At 33.9% G+C, this 20,621-nt stretch overlaps 1 protein-coding gene across 5 annotated transcripts in view; it reads left to right on the top strand.

Moving 5' to 3' along the window:
• The window catches only part of CREB5 (cAMP responsive element binding protein 5), a 257,149-nt gene that overhangs the window by 18,094 nt on the left and 218,434 nt on the right, over positions 1-20,621 (top strand). For all 5 annotated transcript variants that reach the window (XM_087712808.1, XM_014056906.2, XM_014056905.2 and 2 more), the window contains exon 2: positions 11,013-11,066. The gene's annotated coding sequence lies outside the window, so the exon portion shown is untranslated. The remainder of the gene's footprint in view (positions 1-11,012; positions 11,067-20,621) is intronic.

A 20,621-nucleotide genomic window follows, 5' to 3' on the forward strand; every position in this document is an offset into this window, starting at 1 on the left:
AATCATCTGGTATATTTATAAAATAGAAAACTTTATCTACTGAATGTGGAACCTATCTACTTGGCTAGGGCAATGTTATGGCTAAATAGGTATTATAATCGGACATGTTTAAAGATAGCACAGTCCTTGAGCTTAGTTCTGAACATATTTTAATTTTTTTTTCTGAAGTGACATTGCATTCTATCAAGAGAAACAAAAAACTCATGTATAAATTGTACAAAATCCATAATTAAAGTTTGTTTGATCTACGGTAATAGTATTGTTATTGTTGAGTATTTATGAGCTGTTCTTGTAACTTTTTAATTTTAAAATGGTCAGTTTATTACAATGTATTTCTTTCTAATTGTAGAATTTTTAAAAATTCAGGCAAAACAATTACAGAATTTTCTGTCCTTTTTGTGGCTCTACTGGGTTCATAAAAATGTGCTGATTTTAAACTTCTTGGGAATGTCTTGAAGCATTCTCAAACTGCTGCCCAGCAGATAAGCATGAAGTCACAGAGGCATTTAAGGTTATGCATTTTATGTCTCTGTAGAATTGATTGGAAGGAAGCTTACCAGGCTACAATAATCACTAGACAATTATTAAAAACAAACTATTATTCCATTGTCAAAAAATTGTAAATGGCATTATTTACATCTGCATCAATATAAGTACATTGTTTTGTGTTCTCTTTGCTAACTCTGAGACTGACTAAACCATTATTCTCTGCACATTGCCCTGCTGAGATCATCCATGACAATAGTGGGAAAACAAACGTGTTTTAGCACGATAAAGTCACTATATAATTTTAAAAGTGGTGTTCGCTGGGCCAAAACTTACTGTTAATTTCAGCTTCAGTCACACTAGAGGAGAAAATTCTCCCGCAATGAAAGATGTCTGATGTGTAGAAATGAAGAGAAATCACTGTGCTCACTGCTGAGCATCAAATTATCGAGCCTGCTCAGTGTCATGGTTTCACACCAATAATGAATGGAAACTGAAAAAAGCAGAGAAGGTTTTTTTTTACTGCCTCCTTCCCTCAAAGCTTACTAGGAAATTAACTCAATTTCTTATACAGTTGTGTGTATTCATTTTTTTTTTAAAAAAATTGTTATTAAAGGATCAAAAGTTCTTTACGTAGAAAAGTGCAAAATTAGGAACTATTTCAGATTTTGGTGTCTTAAAGGGGACATCTTAATTTTTTTTATTACACTCATGTTGTGTATAGTTGTGTTGTATAAAAAGTATTTCTGTGTTTAGTAGAATTTTCTTCAAAGTAAGGGAAGATGGGATTGAAATCTAAACCATTTTTTAGTTATTTTTTTTTAATGTGCACTATTTAGGAATTATTTTAATCAATGCTTTAGAAATATTGTAAAGTAAAATCTTACACTGTATGCCAGTTTCCACTGAAAACAATAGAAAATGTATCTAAGTAAACATGATTTGTTATAATAGTAGCAGTATTTACTTTATGAAGCCTAATACTTTAGAAAAAGAATAGAAATACTTTTCATTCTCTTTTATATCCATTGGGTATTAGCAAAAGACTTCTACTTGCAATAACTTTGTTTATCTTCCACCTTTTTCACAAAAAGCCATTTCAAAGAAAGCCATCTACCTATCAGAAAAATAAGATTTATATTTCTCCTGTGGAAAACATCATTCAGTTGAAATAGTCAATACATGACTTACATTCCTTTTATATACCTGCCTTAAGTGCTCTGGGGTCTAGAACATAGCTATTCAGAATTTTTTTTACCAAATTAGCAAATTGGATACAATGTCCAAATCATGATCACTTCTTGTACATTGTGATTCCTTATTTAGTTGAAAAGGGCAGATTAAAAACAAAATGGAAAGAGAAGGTACACATATTCTTTATAGGTTTACCATGTTTGAAAGCAATCAATACAACACAGCCATAACAGCTTTAAAACTGGGCTATAAATCAGAAACGTATTTTAAGAAAAATATAAAAGCCCCTTTCCCCTGTGCTTCACTCTTAATCTAAATTGTTCTTCTCTAGTATATATCTTGGGTTTTAAAAAAAGTTGGTAGATGTTATCTGATTTCCCAGTTTAGTTGGGATCCATCCAAGTGAACTTAATGACACTTGTTTGCAAATAAGGATGATTGGAATTATACTCTGAAACACATGAAACAAATGAAAATGAGAATCCATGCTCTTTTAAATTCATTAAATATTATTAGTAGTGATTGCAGTCCAATAATCACTTTTGGTTTATAGATAGAGAAGATTGATAGAAAAGCCAAGGTGAGGAACAGTGGGTTGAATCTTGACACATATCATCCCTTGATTCTAGTGTGAATAAACAATAATAAACAAACATTCAAAGACTGCTTTGCAACATTGCATTCTGTTCAATACCTCTTTTCAAAACATCACATAGTTGTGTCTTGGAGAAGACTTGAGCAGATTCATGGGAAAGTATTCTTTTCTCCAAGTTCAAGAAACATGTCTTTGCAATGATAGAAATCCCAGACTTCTCCCATCATGTTTCTTATACCATGATTTTTGGGTACTCATAATTTATTCTTACATATTTTATTTTATATCCATAAACTAATTATAAAATCAAGTATTTCAGTCTTATTTCTGTTGTAGAGGCATTGAATATGACATTAGTAAGAGTTAAATGACTTCCTGCTAAACATACTATCATTATATGAAGTATAAAACATCTGGCTACTGAGACAAAATTCTAGATTTCTGCTACAAGCCAGCAAGAAATGTTTACAGTTTATAACACATCCACTTAATATCAGCAAAACTATGCTTGCAGCAAACTATACGTGACTTTGAGAAGCTATAAATGGAGCTTTCTTCTTTTTATTTCCTTTAAGAATCAGATCAGCTGTGCTTTATGGACACACATCTTTTAATAAAGTACAGAAAACACTTTCTTCTGGTTTTCAGTAATTTTTCTTGACAGGTTTCTTTTCAAACTTGTATTTGTTTCATGGAAGAAAGCAAACAGTACCAAATTAAGATATACTTTCTATATCAGGATGTACAGTATTTTTAATTTAAATTTAATGGTTAGACATTAAAATTGAGACTATAGTTATGAGTACCATTAAAATATTTTTCTAGTATTTCTTTATTTCTTTATTTCTTTTTATTTATTTATTTAGTTCAGCAAGCATGTATTAGATACAGTATGCTACTCAATAAAAATTGTATGATTCAAACAAACTAAATTAAGGTTTACTATAATACTTGAACCCCATTCATGGTTTCATATCATATCCCCATTAACACCAGTTTTCTCCAGTAAGAATGTGCAAGAGCTCAGCCCTATGAGGTTGTCCAGTAAACAGGCTTCATAAGAAAGCTAGAATTATTCAAATAGACTTTATTATCAGCATCTTTCAAAACTGATTATATTCTCATCTTTTAAAGCCATACTGGATGGGTGGGCACAACCACAGTCTCATCTGAGGGCTTTCTCCTTTCCTGGGGCTCAAGGCATGTTTTCCTCTTTGTTTTGGAAACATTTTTGAATAGCCATTTGTTTAGTGACCATTCAAAGTTACAACACTGAAAAAAGTGATTTAAAATAATTCCTCCCATGATTGTTGCAACATTCTCATGGTCATGTGATCAACATTTGGATTCTTTGCATCAGCAAGTATTTACAGTAGTCACAGCCTCCCAAAGTCACATGATCACCATTTGCAATCTTCCTAGCTAGCTTCCAACAAGCAAAGTCAATGGGGTAAGCCATATTTGCTTTATTACTGTGCAATTCACTTAACAATTGCTGTCACTCACTTAACAATTGTGGGGAAAAGAGTTGTAAAATCAGGTACAACTTGCTTAACAACCACCTTGCTTAGCAATCATAATTCTGGTCCCAGGTGTAGTCATAAGTCGAGGACCACCTGTAGTCCCTCAATACTATTTCTATGACTCTAAAATGGACACCTACTGATTATAATATAAAAAAGTTAAGATAATGGTCATGCTAATGTGATTGAAGCTCTGCCTGATTTTTATGGGATAGCTCTGGTGTGACCTCCATCTTGACTTTTTTTAAAAAAAACTTTATCTTATGGACACTCAAGATGAAACATTTTTAACTACAAGTAGTCATTGACATTCACCATTCATTTGAAGTTACAACGGCATGAAAAAGGTAACTTACAACTTCCCACTTACAATTGTTGCAGCATCCCCATCATCATGTGATCAAAATTCAGACACTTGGCAATTGGTTCATATTTATGACAGCTGCAGTATCCTGGGATCGTGTGATTATCTTTTGCAACCTTCTGACAAGCAAAGTCAATGTGAAAGCTAGATTCACTTAACAACTATATTGCTAATTTAACTGGCAAGAAATGTTGTAAAATAGGGCAAAACTCACTTAACTACTGACTTGCTAAGTAATAGAAATAAGTTATGGTCATAAATTGAGGAATTCCTGTAGATGTGTTTGAAACAGTGATTTAAAAAGTACTATGTAGCAATAGCAATTGCACTTAGACTTATAAACAACTTTACAGTCCTTAACAGCCCCCTGTAAGTGGTTTTCAGAGTCAGCCTATTGCCCTCAACAATTTGAGTCCTCAGAAGGATGGAAGGCTGAGTCAACTTTGAGCCTGGTGAGATTTGAACTGTCAAATTGCAGTTAGCCGGTAGTCAGCAGAAGTAGCCTGCTGTACTCATTTTAACCACTGTGCCACTGATGTTGCACTTTAGAGACTTTTCCCACAAAAAGAAATTGGAGAATGTAATTAGGATGGCATTAAGGTTATGTTACTGTTCCACATCTCAATGATGTCTTATATTCTATTCTGTCTTTCAGTTTTACCTGAATAATGTCTGAAATTAATTTTCTGGAAGCTTCAGGCAAAGTTTGCCATAATTTCAAGTTAATGTATTTCCTTTTTCTCTGCTTGTAAAGTACTAAGAAACTGTTTATACTCAGTCATTAGTTAAGTTACAATGCAATAAGGAATCCCAATGTGATTGAAAAGTTATATCCAATTTCCTTTTCCAACTTCCATTTGCAGTTAGTTACCAATTGGAAAAACTGAAATAATAAAACTGCAAAATCTGAATAAACTGTGAAAATTAATAGAAAGGAACAAATAGCAGACAATATCTTGGTTTACAAATTAGATTTTTCAGAACTCCAAATTTAAGAAGACAATAATGAAGGAAACATTAAATTTCATTGTACATTAAAAATGCCTATAAGTAGAGTAAATCAGAACAATGTTATTAACATTAGTGTTAAAGTAAAAAAAATACTTTTTAGACAAAATACTGCATGATACTATAGTCTGTATTAAGTATTATACATTAAGGACTTTCTAGCAGGCAAGGACTGCACTGATTTGAGATAAGTGTCACCATTGCCACTGAAATGCCTTGAGAAGAAGCTAATTATCAAGTCAGATCCTGCTTCAGACAAATTCTAGGTGACAATTACCTAGCATTTGGAATAGCCTAGAAGTTATGAGTAGTCGTCAACTTATGACCACAATTCAGCCAAAGGTTTCTGTTGCTAAGCAAGACAGTTGTTAAGTGAGTTTGCACCATTTTACGACCTTTCTGTTGTTAAGTGAATCACTACTGCTGTTAAGTCAGTAACTTGGTTGTTAAGTGAATCAGATTTCCCCATTGATTTTGCTTGTCTGAAAGTCACAAAACGTGATTGCAGGATCCTGGGACACAACAACCATCATAAATATAAGTCAATTGTCAAGCATCTGAATTTTATTCACCTAACCGTAGGGATGCTGCAATGATCGTATGAAAAACAGTCATAAGTCACTTTTTTTCAATGCCATTGTAACTTTGAATGGTCACTAAACAAACTGTTGTAAGTCAAGGATTATCTGCAATCATTGTTGGCAATTCTCACCTTTCTCTTTCCCTTGAATCTTTGCTTCTTCCAACCTAAGGCTTGTATTGGATGCAATGTGAAGGGGGCATTTCTATTTCTGCTAAACAGCATCCTTTTTGTCAAGTTCTTTGTTTTTTAAAGAAGTATAATATATAGTATAGAAAATAGTGTTAACTATACATTCTTAAAACATATGTAGCAACCTGGGATTTTTATATACCAACTTTTCTTTTTATATGCCAACTTTTCTTTTTATATGCCAACTTTTATAAAGTATAGTTGATCCAGGCTGTTTGTTAGGCTGGTACATCAGCTCATGGAAAATAAGGAGGAAGTTAATTTGACCTGTTCCTTAGGAATAGAACATTGGCAATATTTATTTTCTCCAAAGCAGGTCAAATGCCAAATTCACTTGTCCCCAATCCCAATTTCCTTTGTAAGAGATGATTCAGCATACTCAGAGCGAGGCTTTTTATTAGTATATAGGCTATTTCTCAGAAAATAAGATTCCCTGATCAGAGAAAAAGTACACATATTGAGATGTTACCAATTAGGTTTAGATAACCTGGTCACAATGACATTTTTCATTATCAGTGTGTTACTCATTTACGAAAATGAGATTGCATTTTTGCCCAAAACTGGCCCTTTATAAGTCCGGAGCTTTGATTCCTGACAAAGGTTTGAGACTGACCAAGGCCTGAGACTGACTTCTTGAGGTAAGCTTATAATATATATTATAAATAAAAAATTGTTAACAGAATTATAAATGTAAGATATAAGGCAAAAGTATCGTATTTCTTAAATGTAAGATTTTCATTTCATAAATGCCTATCTGCAAGTGAAACTAACCCAATTCCATAAACTTCCAACAATTATTTTTCATAACAGTTTCTCCCCCTAATCTACAACTCACTTTTTACTGGATTGAGATGCTTTACTGCATCTCTTTGTGGGGCGATACACAAAAGCTTCTCAAACATCAGCTTTTAAACCAATATCAGTTTTTTTAATGTTTTAAATGCTTATTATTCTAGTTTCTAGGATAATTAAATTGTTTTTGGAATTATTGGCTAGTTCCAATAGTTATTTGCTGAATTTCACAGATTGTACTTTTGCTTGAAGACCTTGTGTGCATTATTTTAGATCATGCCTTCTTGATCTTAGAGAATCATGAGAAGTTGGATGAGATGACTTAGCCTATGAGTCCAACTTCCTTCAATACAGGATTTAGATCAAAGCATCTATAACAAATGCTTATCCAGAATTTGCTGAAATATATCTAAATAGGTCAGCCATTCCCCCTTGTGAACAGCTTCTTACAGTTTTCAACAAGAATTTCATTTCTTTCAACTTAAAAATGATCATTTCATAGTTTTTACGTGGGGAAAAGAAAAGATTCTTACCTTGTCCTTTCTTAGTAATTTTTCCTGAAGGCATTATACTTACTCCCCAATTCCTTCAATATTTTCCCACAAGGCAAATATAATTCAAATTAATTGATATTGTATTGTAACAATCTAGTAAATATGCAGTCTTTTGAAGAAAGGGATAATATCTTCTGTCTGTCAATCTGTCTATATGTCTGTCTGTCTGTCTGTCTCTTTCTCTTTCTCTCTGTCTCATCTGATATTTCATCCAATTTTTCAAACAAATGAGTAGAACATTAATAAATTTCTTTAGTTCAACAAAGCACCCTCTCTGCACTGTTCTCCCAAATGGGAAGATTTTTCCTGATGCAGGTAACCTCTAATTATTGAAAAATATGATGAATTTAGAGATGCCTTGTTCTTACAGCTGTAACCAGGTCAGCTATGATTGCTAAATTCAAAGTTTAAAGTTAGGCTTCAGCTTATTTTATGACATTGCAATCTTACACATAATGGAGACCCTGTAAAAGACAAAAAAAATATATTCTTTTTAAAGATGCTGATTTTTGTAAAAATAGTTTCAAAGACACCAATTATTTCATTGTATCCTTGTATTTCTGTCCAGTTCCCTAATTTCACAAGTTTACAAAGTGACTTGTATGGATGCTATGTCATTTTTGGCCCCAGAAATTTATTTTCTTCATTCTGCTGTTTTGACAATTGCTACATGTACACGACAAAGATAAAGATTTAGATGGGGAATATTGTAGAAATTAAAAGAGCTAGGAATATTTTTACAAAACCCACTTTAAAAAAAAGGTATCATACAATAAATATGATTTTGTTTTGATTTTCAGGAATGTTCTCTGGCTCTAATTTTTATATCAGGAGATGGGCAAATATAGTGCTGATATGTGTATCTATTAGCTACATATATATATAATACTAATCCATCATTCTAATACTAATTGGAATTGACATTGTTCTAGTTTAAAATAAAGTTCATTTGGTTACGTAATTGAGGAATTGTAGTTGGCTTGTTCATCTATTTACTATAGTTTGTTTTAAATCATATATGGCAATATATCCAAAAGAAATGGAGTCTAATGATGAATCATGTAAGTCCAGGGATTTGTTCAGGTTCAGAAATTCTTATCCATGGCATGCTACAGTTTGACTTACTATTATATCCAGAATATAAGGTCTAGTAATCCAAAATCTGTTCTCCACCACAGATATTAAATGGTGGTCCTCTTGACAAGAGCAATTGTAAGGACGTTTACTTGGTCTTTGGATTGTCCAACAATTCTAAGGAAAAGGTCTTTGATCCACTTCAGAAATAGTTCTAGCCCTTCTTGAGAACACAACATTAGTTCATTTAGATTGTCAGTCAATTATTTTTGGTTTTTGGTGAGCTTATTTGAAAGTAAAGCTTAACCTCCTTCTCATCCTCACTGGGCAATCTGTTCTTGATGGCAGGAACTCCTGCCTCTTCTTGCCTTCAAAATATTTTCCTTCACTTCCATGTCAGAAAATAGTTCCAACTTTTGAAGTAGGGATTCTCTGTTAAAAGTTCTGTTAGTTCACCACTATCCATACCTTCTTACCATATTTGCATACTTCATCAACTAGCTAGACAAATATGTGCAACACATACTAAAATGTGGATGACTGAGCAATCTATTTCATATTCTTTGATATAAAGAACATGTTGATATAAAGGAATTCTTATTATTCCTAGGTCACCAGTAGACAGGACACTGAGTGAATGACATCTTTTACATTCTCAAATTGATTAGTTGGAAGTACTCAGTGATTCATGTCCTGTGAGCATGCCACAGATAGAAGAATAAAAACATTTGCTGGTTGGTTTTAAATTGGTTTGCAAAGAGTATCCCATAAGAATGTTTTTAAAATTGTGTCTCAGGGCATTGCATATATTTACAAATGTATTTTTTCCACTATTCTGATGTGGCCCATACTAGGACATATTCAGGCACTATGTTATGGCAGAGGTGGTATTCAGCTGGTTCTGACCAGTTCTGGAGAAGAGAATGTGAGGAGAAAGTGGGGAGAAAATGGGGATTTTGCAGTATCCTTATCCCACCACACCCACCAAGCCACGCCCACCAAACCACATCCACCAAGCCATACCATGCCCACAGAACCAATAGTAAACATTTTGAATCCCACCACTGGTTATAGGTTAAAACTCACCATGTGAACAGCAAGGATGAACCTCACCTCTCTGAAGTTCTGTTAGTGACATTTAATCTCAAAAATATCCCAGTGTTCATACAAGTAGCAAATTGTTTTGGCAAAAGCTTCCATCTAACAATACCTAGATAGTATCACATACTGGAAGATATGTTCCACTTTTTGTAGTTTATTGCTTACATATTTTTACAAAATACTTTTGATTTCAAGATGAGTTTTTCATTTTATTTTTAAGTTGCTATACACAATCTTATTAATATATGCTTAAACCATTTGTTTGATAGATATATGTTATTTTTATTAAAACATTTTTGTACAAAACATTCAGTGGGTTATTGTCTAGAATGTCCTTAAGATTTGTTATTTATTAATATACAAAACTGGATAAATTTTAAGCAGAAACATCAAATCAGATGGATAGACCAGACTAAAATAATGTTAAAAACAGCAAAATAAAAAAAGGAGCCACCAAGTTCCTTGAAGAAGTTATATACTATTCCCAGTTCACACATTTTCTGTTCCATTAACTATATTTAAACAAATTAGTGTACTGCCAGAACTATTCCAGTATTATTAAAATGTAAGTTAGGAACAAATATAGAAAGTAGAGTTTAAGATTCCAAGAAGCTAGATATTGTAATGGTCTGTGACAATATTTTGAGATTGGAGACAGAGGAGGAAGAGGAGGTGGTGGAGGAGGAGTAATTACAGATTAAATATAAGAAGAGGAGAATCAGGAGACAGAATGAGACAGAATGATACAGCAGTAGGAAAAGAAGGAGGAGGGAGAATGGGGAAGGAACTACGGACTAATTGGAACGAGAGAAGAATGAGAAAACAGAATGTCCCAAAGGTGCTTTTCAAGTGGCAACTGGACTTTCTTGTTTTTCTTTGAAGACATTTTGCTTCTCATCCAAGAAGCTTCTTTAGCTCTGACCGGATGGAAGAATTTATATTCTTGCAGATAGCTGATCATTTGAATGTTTTAGAAAGTCGTTGGGCTGCTTGGGTCTGTGTCCTCAGGGTCACCTGATTAGTGCAAAGAGCCTTCTTGGAACTGCTAAAAGGACTGGGTTGTGGAGCTTTCTGCAAGATATTTTCTGGAGGGACAATAGACTTCTTCCAGTCTAAAAGTACACCTCCTTTCCTTCCTTCATCTTTACAGGCCATGAATAGAGATGCACTATTGTCACTTCAGGGATATGACTTCATATTATGCTATATGTTCAGCAAACTTTCTTTTTAAAATATAATTTTATTGAAAGCTTTAAAATCAAGAGTAACAATTAACAGAAAGTAAAATAAAATAAGGGAAAAAAGTAAAATAGAAGAAATAAAAAGAGAAAGCTAAAGAACAAAAAGAAAAAGTATAATAAAGAAAAGTAGAAAAGAAAGAACCAGGGTATAAAGAAGTAGCCTATTTATAGCAGTTATAATTGTGAGTTTCTTTCTATAATTTATCTTCAAAACCATAGATCATAAGTTCATTTTTTCTGTTTGATGCAAAAAGTCCACAAATAGTTTCCAATCAGCAATAAATATTGTCTTTTCTTTAATTATACAGGTCAAGTTGGCCATCTCAGCAAGTTTTATCACCTTTACCAACCATTCCTTCATTGTAAGTATTGCTGAATTTTTCATCTTTGGTTGTATAATAATCTTGTTGATATTATTAGCAATACAAACAAACTTCATGCCTTTTTTGCCTCAATTGTTTATCTATAGGTCCCAAGAGAAAAAGTTTTGGTTTCAGTTGTATATTAATCTTTAAAATCTTTAAAATTTTCTGAATTAATGTATGCATTGGAACACCAAATCTAACTTTTTTTGCACATCCATGAAACATGATAAAAGTACCCTTCTTGTTTTTCTATTTCCAATGTAAATTTCAAATACCTGTATACATTCTAGTTGTTTCTGATGTCATATATCAACATTGCATAATTACATAAAATTTTCTTTAAGATTACTGCATCGAGTAAATTCCAGTCCTTTCAATCACATATTTTACCATTGTTCCATCTGTATATTAGTCCACTTTATCATACATTCTTTCACTTGTCTTCTGCTTCAATAAAAATTTAAACACTTAGCAATTACATGTTCATCATTTATACCCAATTCCTTTCAAAGTCAGTATCTTATGCCTATTTTGAATCTGATAACCAACAAAGGAGAGTATTTGTAGCTTCCTTGGTCTCTTTGAACATGCTTGTTTTCTTGCAGACGTTTTATTACACAAACTAGGTAACATTATCAATGCTAGTGCTGATAGTCAACAGTGTTGACTAACACTGATGATGTTACTAGTTTGGGTCTCCAAGAAAACAAGAGATCACCAAGGAACTCTCATAAATAGAAAAAGCATTGACAAGCATGTCCTTCTGCCATCAGCTGCCACCTTGATTTTATTTTGTATTTCCCTTGGTAGAATTCTTGGTAACGTATGCTGTGTTAACTATTTGTGTTCACCTATAATTCCTCATATGTAAAATATGATATTTTTCCGTCAAAAAATCAACTTATTATTAAATTCCAATGTTTTACTTAATTGCTCAAAAATCGGAAACAACTCTGATGTAATTCCTCTTTCTGCAGGTGGCACTAACAAACTTGTCTTCCATTTCCTATTTTTGCTGTTTTTTTAAGTAATTGCCATTCAAATATTATAATTCAAAAGTGAAAGTATCTTAGTTATAAGAAGGAAAGTCAAAAGCTTTCTTCTCCCTCCCATCCCTCCCCCAGTTCATTAATACCTTCACCTCAAGTGGCACTTTGTGCTTACATTCCAATTGCAATCTGACTTATATTAACTTTATCTTTAGATTGTAAAATTCATCAATTGTCTACACTCTTTAATGTTAAACAGATAACATTCTGTTTTGTTGGGTCAGGTTCATCTGTCAGTTTAATTCCAATATTTCAAAAGCACTATCACCAAAATTTACTTTTTCAAAATTTATTCATTTTAAACTTTCTTATAACCTATTCTTAAGCTTTTAGGCTTTTTAAAAGCCCCCTTTTCCTTCTTTAATCCAGAAAGAACGTTGACTCACCAAGTGGATTTCTTTTATCCACCATTTGGAAAATCTCTTTTAAAAATGTTAATTGATTGCATCTGGTAATGATTAAGAAAGTGAGGCTTTTGCAAATCTCTTATCTAAGTAGGTTGCATTATAGCTGTGAACTTGATTGAAATCCCTCCACCCTCAGCCCCTCAGCTCATGAGTCAACCACAAATATCTCAGTTCTTGCAGTCTCTTTACAAGGATCAGCTGTCCGGAGTGCCAGTGGATAATATCACAATCTTTGTCTGGAAGATTGTATTTACCAGAATTTTCTGGCTGGCAGGCAATCTCCACTGTTCCCAATCCTTCAGGGACATCTAGTCTTTCATAGAACCTCATTCAGAACCTCATCCAACAGTTTATCAAGACATTCATTCCATAAGAATTTACATGTAGGAGTATTTGGCACATCCCTATGTACCAAATATTTTATGTTGCATTATTTTATTACCTTTCCAGTATATGATTGCTTGAGGCATTTCATGTTAAGCAGCTACATGAACAATATATCAGCTTTATTGTTTCTAGTACATATGGCTTAAATCTTCAGGATAAGTTAGATATTATTTCCTTTAGTTATTTAAATAAATTTAGATTTTGTTATATTATTTTATTAAATTTATATTATTGTATAGATCTAAATAAATTATTCTGAATTGCTCTTAATTTTTCTGCTAGATAAATTTTCAGAAATAATACTTTTTAAATTATCTATATAAAAACTAGATATTAGATTAGAAGACATGATATGGAATTTGTTGACAATTAGAGCAAAAGAGCACCGTCCCATACCCTTGGAAAACATTGAGAGGTTATAGATTAATTCCTTATTGCAACTGGTAACAAACTGCTATTAGACAATTTATTTGCAAATTTATATTTCCTGAATTAGTCTCCTGACTACTGGAACAAAATTTGGTCTTTATGTATTGCACATGCAAATTTTCCCTGCATTAAAAAGAACCACAGGAAAATATAACTTGCAAAAATGTATAAGAGTTTAGTGACTTGATGTGACTAAGTCTATTTTTATAAATTATGTAAGTCAAAGAGATAGAGGATTTAGCTGTTTAACTGCTGTGTGAAAACTGGCTGGAAAGAAAACTGGCTTTAGAACATGGCTGTTAAACTCGTGGTGTCACATTGCCATCACATGATGTTTTGCAATGTTTTTTTCCTTTGCGGGGCTGGGTGTGGCCTGCGCATGATGCATCCAGCCTGTGCTTTAGAAGTTCCTTTTCCAATTTCAGCCCTTTTTTCCCCTGCTTTGACAACAGTAATGATCTGAGGTTCTGTCAATTTTTATCACAGTTGTGATTGTTGGACTGTCCAGTTTGTTTGCCTCCTCCAGACCATTATAATACTAAAACCATAACAAAACTCCCCTGTTTTATACATTGTTTCTACTAAAAAGTTCCAAAATTCTTATCCACTTCATCTAATTTAAATGGAGGGAGGGAGAGAAAAAGTCCCGATATGTCACATTAAATGCTGCCATGATATCACAAGTTTGACACTCCTAATCTAGATAGATGATCTGGAATAAGGTGTTACAAGTAAAATAGACAAGCTTGCCGATGACAATAAATTGTTCAAAGTAGTAAATATTTCCAAAGGAATCTCTGCACTTAGGGCAGTTGGCAATTCAAATGATAGAGGTCGTTCAATATGAGCAAGTGATATACATGGGTGACAAAAATCCTAATTATACATACAAACTGATGTAAATCAGAATTAGCAATGACTGACGAGAGAGGTTTTGGAGTGATTATAAAAAATTTAATGAAGGTGTTGATGTAGTGCTGTGATGGTGAACCTATGGCACGCGTGCCACAGGTGGCATGCACAGCCATTTGTTAGAGCATGTTTGGCATTGCCGTGTCAGCTCCAGTGCGCATGCATGCACTAGCCAGCTGACTTTGGCCTTCTTTTAAGGCCATTTGTCGCCCTCTGGAGGTTTTCTTGAAGCCTCTGAAGCACGAAAAACTGGCCCTATGGGCAAACTGGAAGTTTGGAAACAAACTTCCGGTTTGCTCACAGGCCCGTTTTTTGCCCTCTCAAGTCTTCAGGGAAGCCTCCTGAAGGCTCCAGATGGCCTCTGGGGATGGTGAGGCTGTTTTTGCATTCCCCAGGCGCCTAGAAAGCCTCTGGAGCCTGGGGAGGCTGACAAAAGCACACCAAAAGCAGGGGAAGAGCGCTGGTTACATGAACATACATGGAGGGGCACAGGCATGCACACTGGTGTTGCATTATGGGTGTGGGCATGCCTTCACACAACCCCCTCTGTGCTCCCCCTACTTTTGGCACATGATCCAAAAAAGTTTAGCCATCACTGACGTAGTATATATCCACTATAGAAAAGGCCAACAGAATATTAGAAATAACAAGCAACCTATTGGGAATATTGAAAATAGAGATGCCAATATTGTAATTACTTGACATAAATCAATATGTGACTACATCTGGAATATTCTTTGCTTGAGGACTCATATTGTTGGGGGCAATATGCTGACTCTGTAAGCCGCTTAGAGAGGGCTGTAAAGCATGTGAATCAGTATATAAGTCTAAGTGCTAATTGCTATTCTTGGTCACTGCATCTCAGAAAGGATATAGTGGAGCCAGTGAAGATTGGAAGAATAATGACTAAGATGATCAAGGGATTATAAAGAAAAATTGACACAATTGGAACAATTAGAATCTTTTAATCTAGAAAGGAAGGAATGGATATGATTGAGGTATAGAAAATTATGCACAGAATGGGTAAAATGGACAATGAGAAGATCTTTTCTCAAAATGCTGGAACCAAAAGTCATCTAATGAAATTGAGGCTTGGGAGAATTGGTGAAGGCAAAATAAAATTATTTTAACACAATTGAACTTTGAACTTCACTACCATGCAGTGTGGTGCTGGCTACTAGCCTGACTGACTTAAAGAACAATTATAGAACAATATTGGTCCAAAATATTGGACCAATATTTGGAAGTCATTGAGATATTGTACCTATTAGCCTTGATGGGGTGACTGCCTCTGAAGCAGTGGTGGGATTCAATTTTTTTTTACTACTGGCTCTGTGGGTGTGGCTTGGTGGGTGTGGCATGGCTTGGTGGCTGTGGCTTGATGGACATGGCAGGGGAAGGATACTATAAAATCTCCATTCCCTTCTCACTCAAGGGGAAGGTTACTGCAAAATCCACATTTCCTCCCAATCAACTGAGATTCGGGAGGCAGAGAATAGATGGGGGCTTGGCCAGTCAGAGGTGGTATTTATGGTTCTCCAAACTACTCAGAAGTTCTGCTACTGGTTCTCCAGAACTGGTCAGGACCTGCTGAATACCACCTCTGCTATGAAGGCCATCTGCTAGGACACTACTGGGCTTCCTTGTGCAGTTAGTTGGTCACCGTGAAAGCAAATTGCTGGACTAATTGCTCAATCTAATAGATGTCTGCTTACATTTTAAGATCTTAAGATAGTGTTATAAGTCTAACACTAAGAAATGGCTCATATCTGCACTGGAACAAGATGGTAAGATGGCTTTAAGATTGTTCACTTTTTTCTTATGACAAAATTTGGAAACTCAGAATTAAACAAGTTATGAACGGGATGAGGCTCTTTGCTATTAGGCAAAGAACAGAAAATAATGAATGGAGATGCTCTCGGATATTGTAACCGGGCATCAAATGTTATTTAGTATATTATTAGATGTATCTTTATCGGTTTGGGTAATGAAATGCCGATGAGAGTTTATGAATAAAGTTACTAACTCTGAACTTGATTTATTCTGAGTTATTTAAGCAGGAAGGTGGAATGCAGTGGGCATTTCCTGTTCTGACACAAACTATATTGGACTCAGTCAAAAGTAGAAAAAGAATCACCCTTGTTTATCTGAGACACATATCTATAAAGTACTTTTACTTCTAGATTTAGTGTTTCAGAAAAAAATCTTGAAATAGTTCACCTGGGGTGTCATGGAAAGGAAGATGTGCCTGCTATAGGAGACAAAAAGAATATTCCTTTGTATGAAGAAGGAACTTAGCTTGGTTTTTTTCCAATGCTTTATACTAAAGCATTGCATATAATGGCCCATGCAATGCAAAAGCTACATTAATCAAATAGCAAATATTTTTGTGTGGCATAGTGAATTACAAAATAGTCCAATAAATTCAAATATGCTACATTGAAATTATAATGCACAATCTCAACGATACCACTAAAAACTGCACATACTATAAGTTTAACATGTAGACAAGCTCTTATGTATACACAGTGGCTTTGAATAGTACTAGCAATGTGTGACAACTAGGTGTTATTTTGTTTTTGCTCCCTCTAAACATTAACATATAGCCACAATGAATGCTTGCAAGTGTAAGATATTTCCAATCAGTAGCTGATTCCATTTTGTTATCCTTGGTAGAGTTTTGCGCACATTTCATAATTGACCTCAGACTAGACAGAAAACATCTTCATTGTGCTAAGCTATGGTTTAAAAACAAACAAATACCTACTTATATCATGTCTCATAGCACTCAACTCTGCCTCAAACCTTTAATCTGTTGTCTGAAAAAAAAAGCACATGTGAACCTCAAAAGCTTTTATTATAGGAGGGAGGTTTTGAAGTTGTAAATACAGACCACGTCAAAGAATTTAAATAATGCAACTGGGTATGTGATTGTGGAAAGGAAAATTCACTATATTTGTTAATTTCACAGTTTTTCTCCCCAAATAAAAGAAAATAAAAATACAAAAATAGAAGGAATTGAAAAGAGAATTTGATTATGAAAATACCCATGAATTGCATAATATTTTTTTGCCAAACTGATCTTGATGGCATAATTCTGGAGTTAAAATTATTCCCTGATAAATTGTTCAGTGTAGCCTGAAAGTCTGGTGTCATAGAAAATAACTGATTGCTTCAGTGCCACAAGATACAGTGACGATGACTCATCCGGATGTCTTTTGAAGAGGGTTAAAGTGGTGCACAGTTTATCTCAATGGCTTGGAGTATTAAAGGATGTGAAAAAGGGCCTCTCTAGTCCCTTCAAACAAGTTCTGCTTGTAGTCTCTTTGCCTGGCACCACAGCTGAAATCTATTTTTTTTTTATTCAGTACAATTAGAGTTTAAAATAATCTGTTTAATTTAACAGATCAGCTCAGTAAGGATTAAATCTCATTGAACTAAATTAGCATTAAGTTCCAAACATAGATGGTATCTTTCCACCTGCAGGTGGAAAAATGTCTACATACAGACAGTGATTTTTCAATAGATAAAGGCTGATGTAGCTCTTCACTCTGCTATGAGTTTTAAACAGTAGCTTTCAATGTTGGCTTAAAGCAACCTATTGGTGGGGGGGGGGGGGGAAGGTGTGCTGTATGTAATTATGTGGCACTTTTTGTTTAGACCACAGTGTCTATGCGTAGGATCATGCAGTACAGCTGGCAGTTCTGGGCATGGCCCTGGCAAATTCATTCAAAAAAATTCAGGTTTTCTAAGATCACATATTTTATATTAAGTTACAGATTACATCTGTAAAATTATGCATGTTTATGTTAGTTTTCTAAAACCTACCATGCTTTAAAAGAAAATTAAGATTTCCGTTGCAATTTTAATACATATTCAAATATATAAATACCTATTCAAAAATATAAATCCAAAATACTTAATAAAGGTTGCAGAAATGTGTGCTTAGGATCTAGAAGCAATGTTTTGGAAGTAAACACTTCTGTTTCAAGGCAGCAAACAACACATTCACTTCAATATACATTACACTTTTCATCTATAACTGTAAATCTGATTTACTGATTTAAAATAAATCAGATTTTAAAATATATATTTTTGAGCAATTTATTCTAGTTTGGATTTAGAAACTTCCTTCCACTCATGATTAATTCACAGAATGAAACTCTAAACTCTTTCAAAGGTGCAAACTCTGTGCTTTGCTGAAGATATTCCCAGGTGGCTGGTATAAATGTATGCAACAGCCAAAGTCATCATTGCAAAATACATTTGTTTGCCAAAATAAAACAAAACAAAACAAAGCCAACCATGTTTAAAGGAAACTTCACAAATGATATTTTCTGTGAAGAGCGATGTGATCCAAGACAATTTTAATATTAGCTGATTTATTACAGGTTTAGGTAAAGAAATAGATGACTTTAGTATTCCAAAATTAAATACTCAGCCATATCTTTCTCTGGTATCTATTTCTCCTTTCTTCTGACACAAAGAACTAAATGATTTAAAGTACGAAAGCCTTGGGGAAAATTAAAATAGCTATGTGACAAAAAAAGAAACAAGAAACAAAAGTTTATTAAAACTTCAGTTATCTTGGCACCTTTGCATGGGACCCAGCCAGCACCTGGCATTTTCAAGCAATTGCTGGAGTACTAGTACAGCTCATTAATGCTGATGCCACCTTTGGACTTGGGCCCAGCCATCTCCCAATTTTCCTGTTGGGACTTACCTAATCACGGGCACCTGAAAACCACTCATCATTTTCCCATGAAGTCCTAGATGATGGTTTCATAATTTGCCACTTGCCTATATTTTCCATATTTCTGTTTTTAATCCTCCCCACCTTGCCTTCAATTTTTAAGAAAAATGTTGAACATTAACAGTGCAATGGTGAAATATAGGGCATTACATTTTTAGACCAACTTAGTGCCCTAAAGCTTTATTATTCTCACATCTCTGAAATGTATTTTAAAAACATAGAGAGAAAGAAGCATCAATCACAAATATATCCCATCATTTAATCATTTTTTGTTACTGTCCAGGTGCAAAAATAAATAAATAAAAAAGAGTGGTTCTCAACTTCTGAAATGTTGATTCAGTGGTAAATTTAATAGTTTATACTGTGAAATGGACCACTATACTATAACCATATGGCCATATATTGAAATATATGTATTTGTTTCCATTTGTTTTTGGATTCAGATTAAGGTATTAACTATCAAAATCTAAACCAGTAAGGGCCTGACCTGATAATCTGAAGGACTGTATACATTATGAGCCTTTCTGGGGGAAACCCCCTCCCAACACTGCCCCCGCCTCTTCTGGGGAAAAAAACTGCATTAAGGAGCCTTCATAGCAGGCATAAACCAGAAGGGCTCTGGTGTTACACCTGGCCTCTATTTGATCATGATTTTAAAGTATTTCTAAATCAAATGCATATTTTAATGTGAAATAATTGTTATGCCTTTAACATTTGTTTATTGATTTATGTATTTTTAAAATATGTTCACCTGAGTTAAATGTTCTATTTAAGTGAGAAATATAGGTCCAAGATGAATAAATAAAAGAACAATTTGATGCTGCCTTAACAATATTTTGATACAGCAATAGCACTTATATACTGCTTCACAGTGCTTTATATGCTATTATCTGAACAGGTAAAGGAGGACCCAGACAAGAATGCAGACAAAAGAAAACAAATGGGGAAGGGTGCGAAGAATAGACTAACTGTTTAACTTTCTTGGAATCCACCAAATTTATAGCAAAAACTGCAAAAAAAAAAAAATCCCTTAGGTCTACATGTATATGAAATTTTTCAAGCATCAGGCTTTTTCAATTGCAATATTTTCCCAACAATTCTTTATTTTCAAGAACATGTGAAAGTGATAATATAGAATCAACATACACTTTCCAAATATCTAGTTATAATGATGAGTCATGTGATCAAAAACTACAGTGATTGTAGAATTGAAGGGGCTGGGTTGAAGCTGATTGTTGGAATTAGGAAATAAATTAAGTAATTAAATTTGGGCTGATGAGCCTGTTGATGGACAGGAAAAAAGAGAAGCAGACAATTTACAAGGTTACTATACACAAAAGTTTGCATGACTACTGTTGTGAAAACAGTTAAAAATAAATACGTAACCATTCCAAATACTTAAAAAGCTAGATAGTATTTGATTTTAGGGATGTGCATGCTAGAAGGAAAATATAGGGACAAAATGGTGAACATGCTGTCCTTTTGCTAGCTGAAGGGAACCATAATAAATTTTGTTAGTCATTCAATTATACCTGAACTCAATATGTATGTATGTATGTATGTATGTGTGTATGTGTGTATGTGTGTATGTGTGTATGTGTGTATGTGTGTATGT

This window comes from Thamnophis sirtalis, unplaced genomic scaffold (genome assembly GCF_051295495.1).
Source record: "Thamnophis sirtalis isolate CommonGarterSnake01/CBP01778 unplaced genomic scaffold, rThaSir2_p1.2 scaffold_4, whole genome shotgun sequence".
Lineage (NCBI taxonomy): Eukaryota > Metazoa > Chordata > Lepidosauria > Squamata > Natricidae > Thamnophis > Thamnophis sirtalis.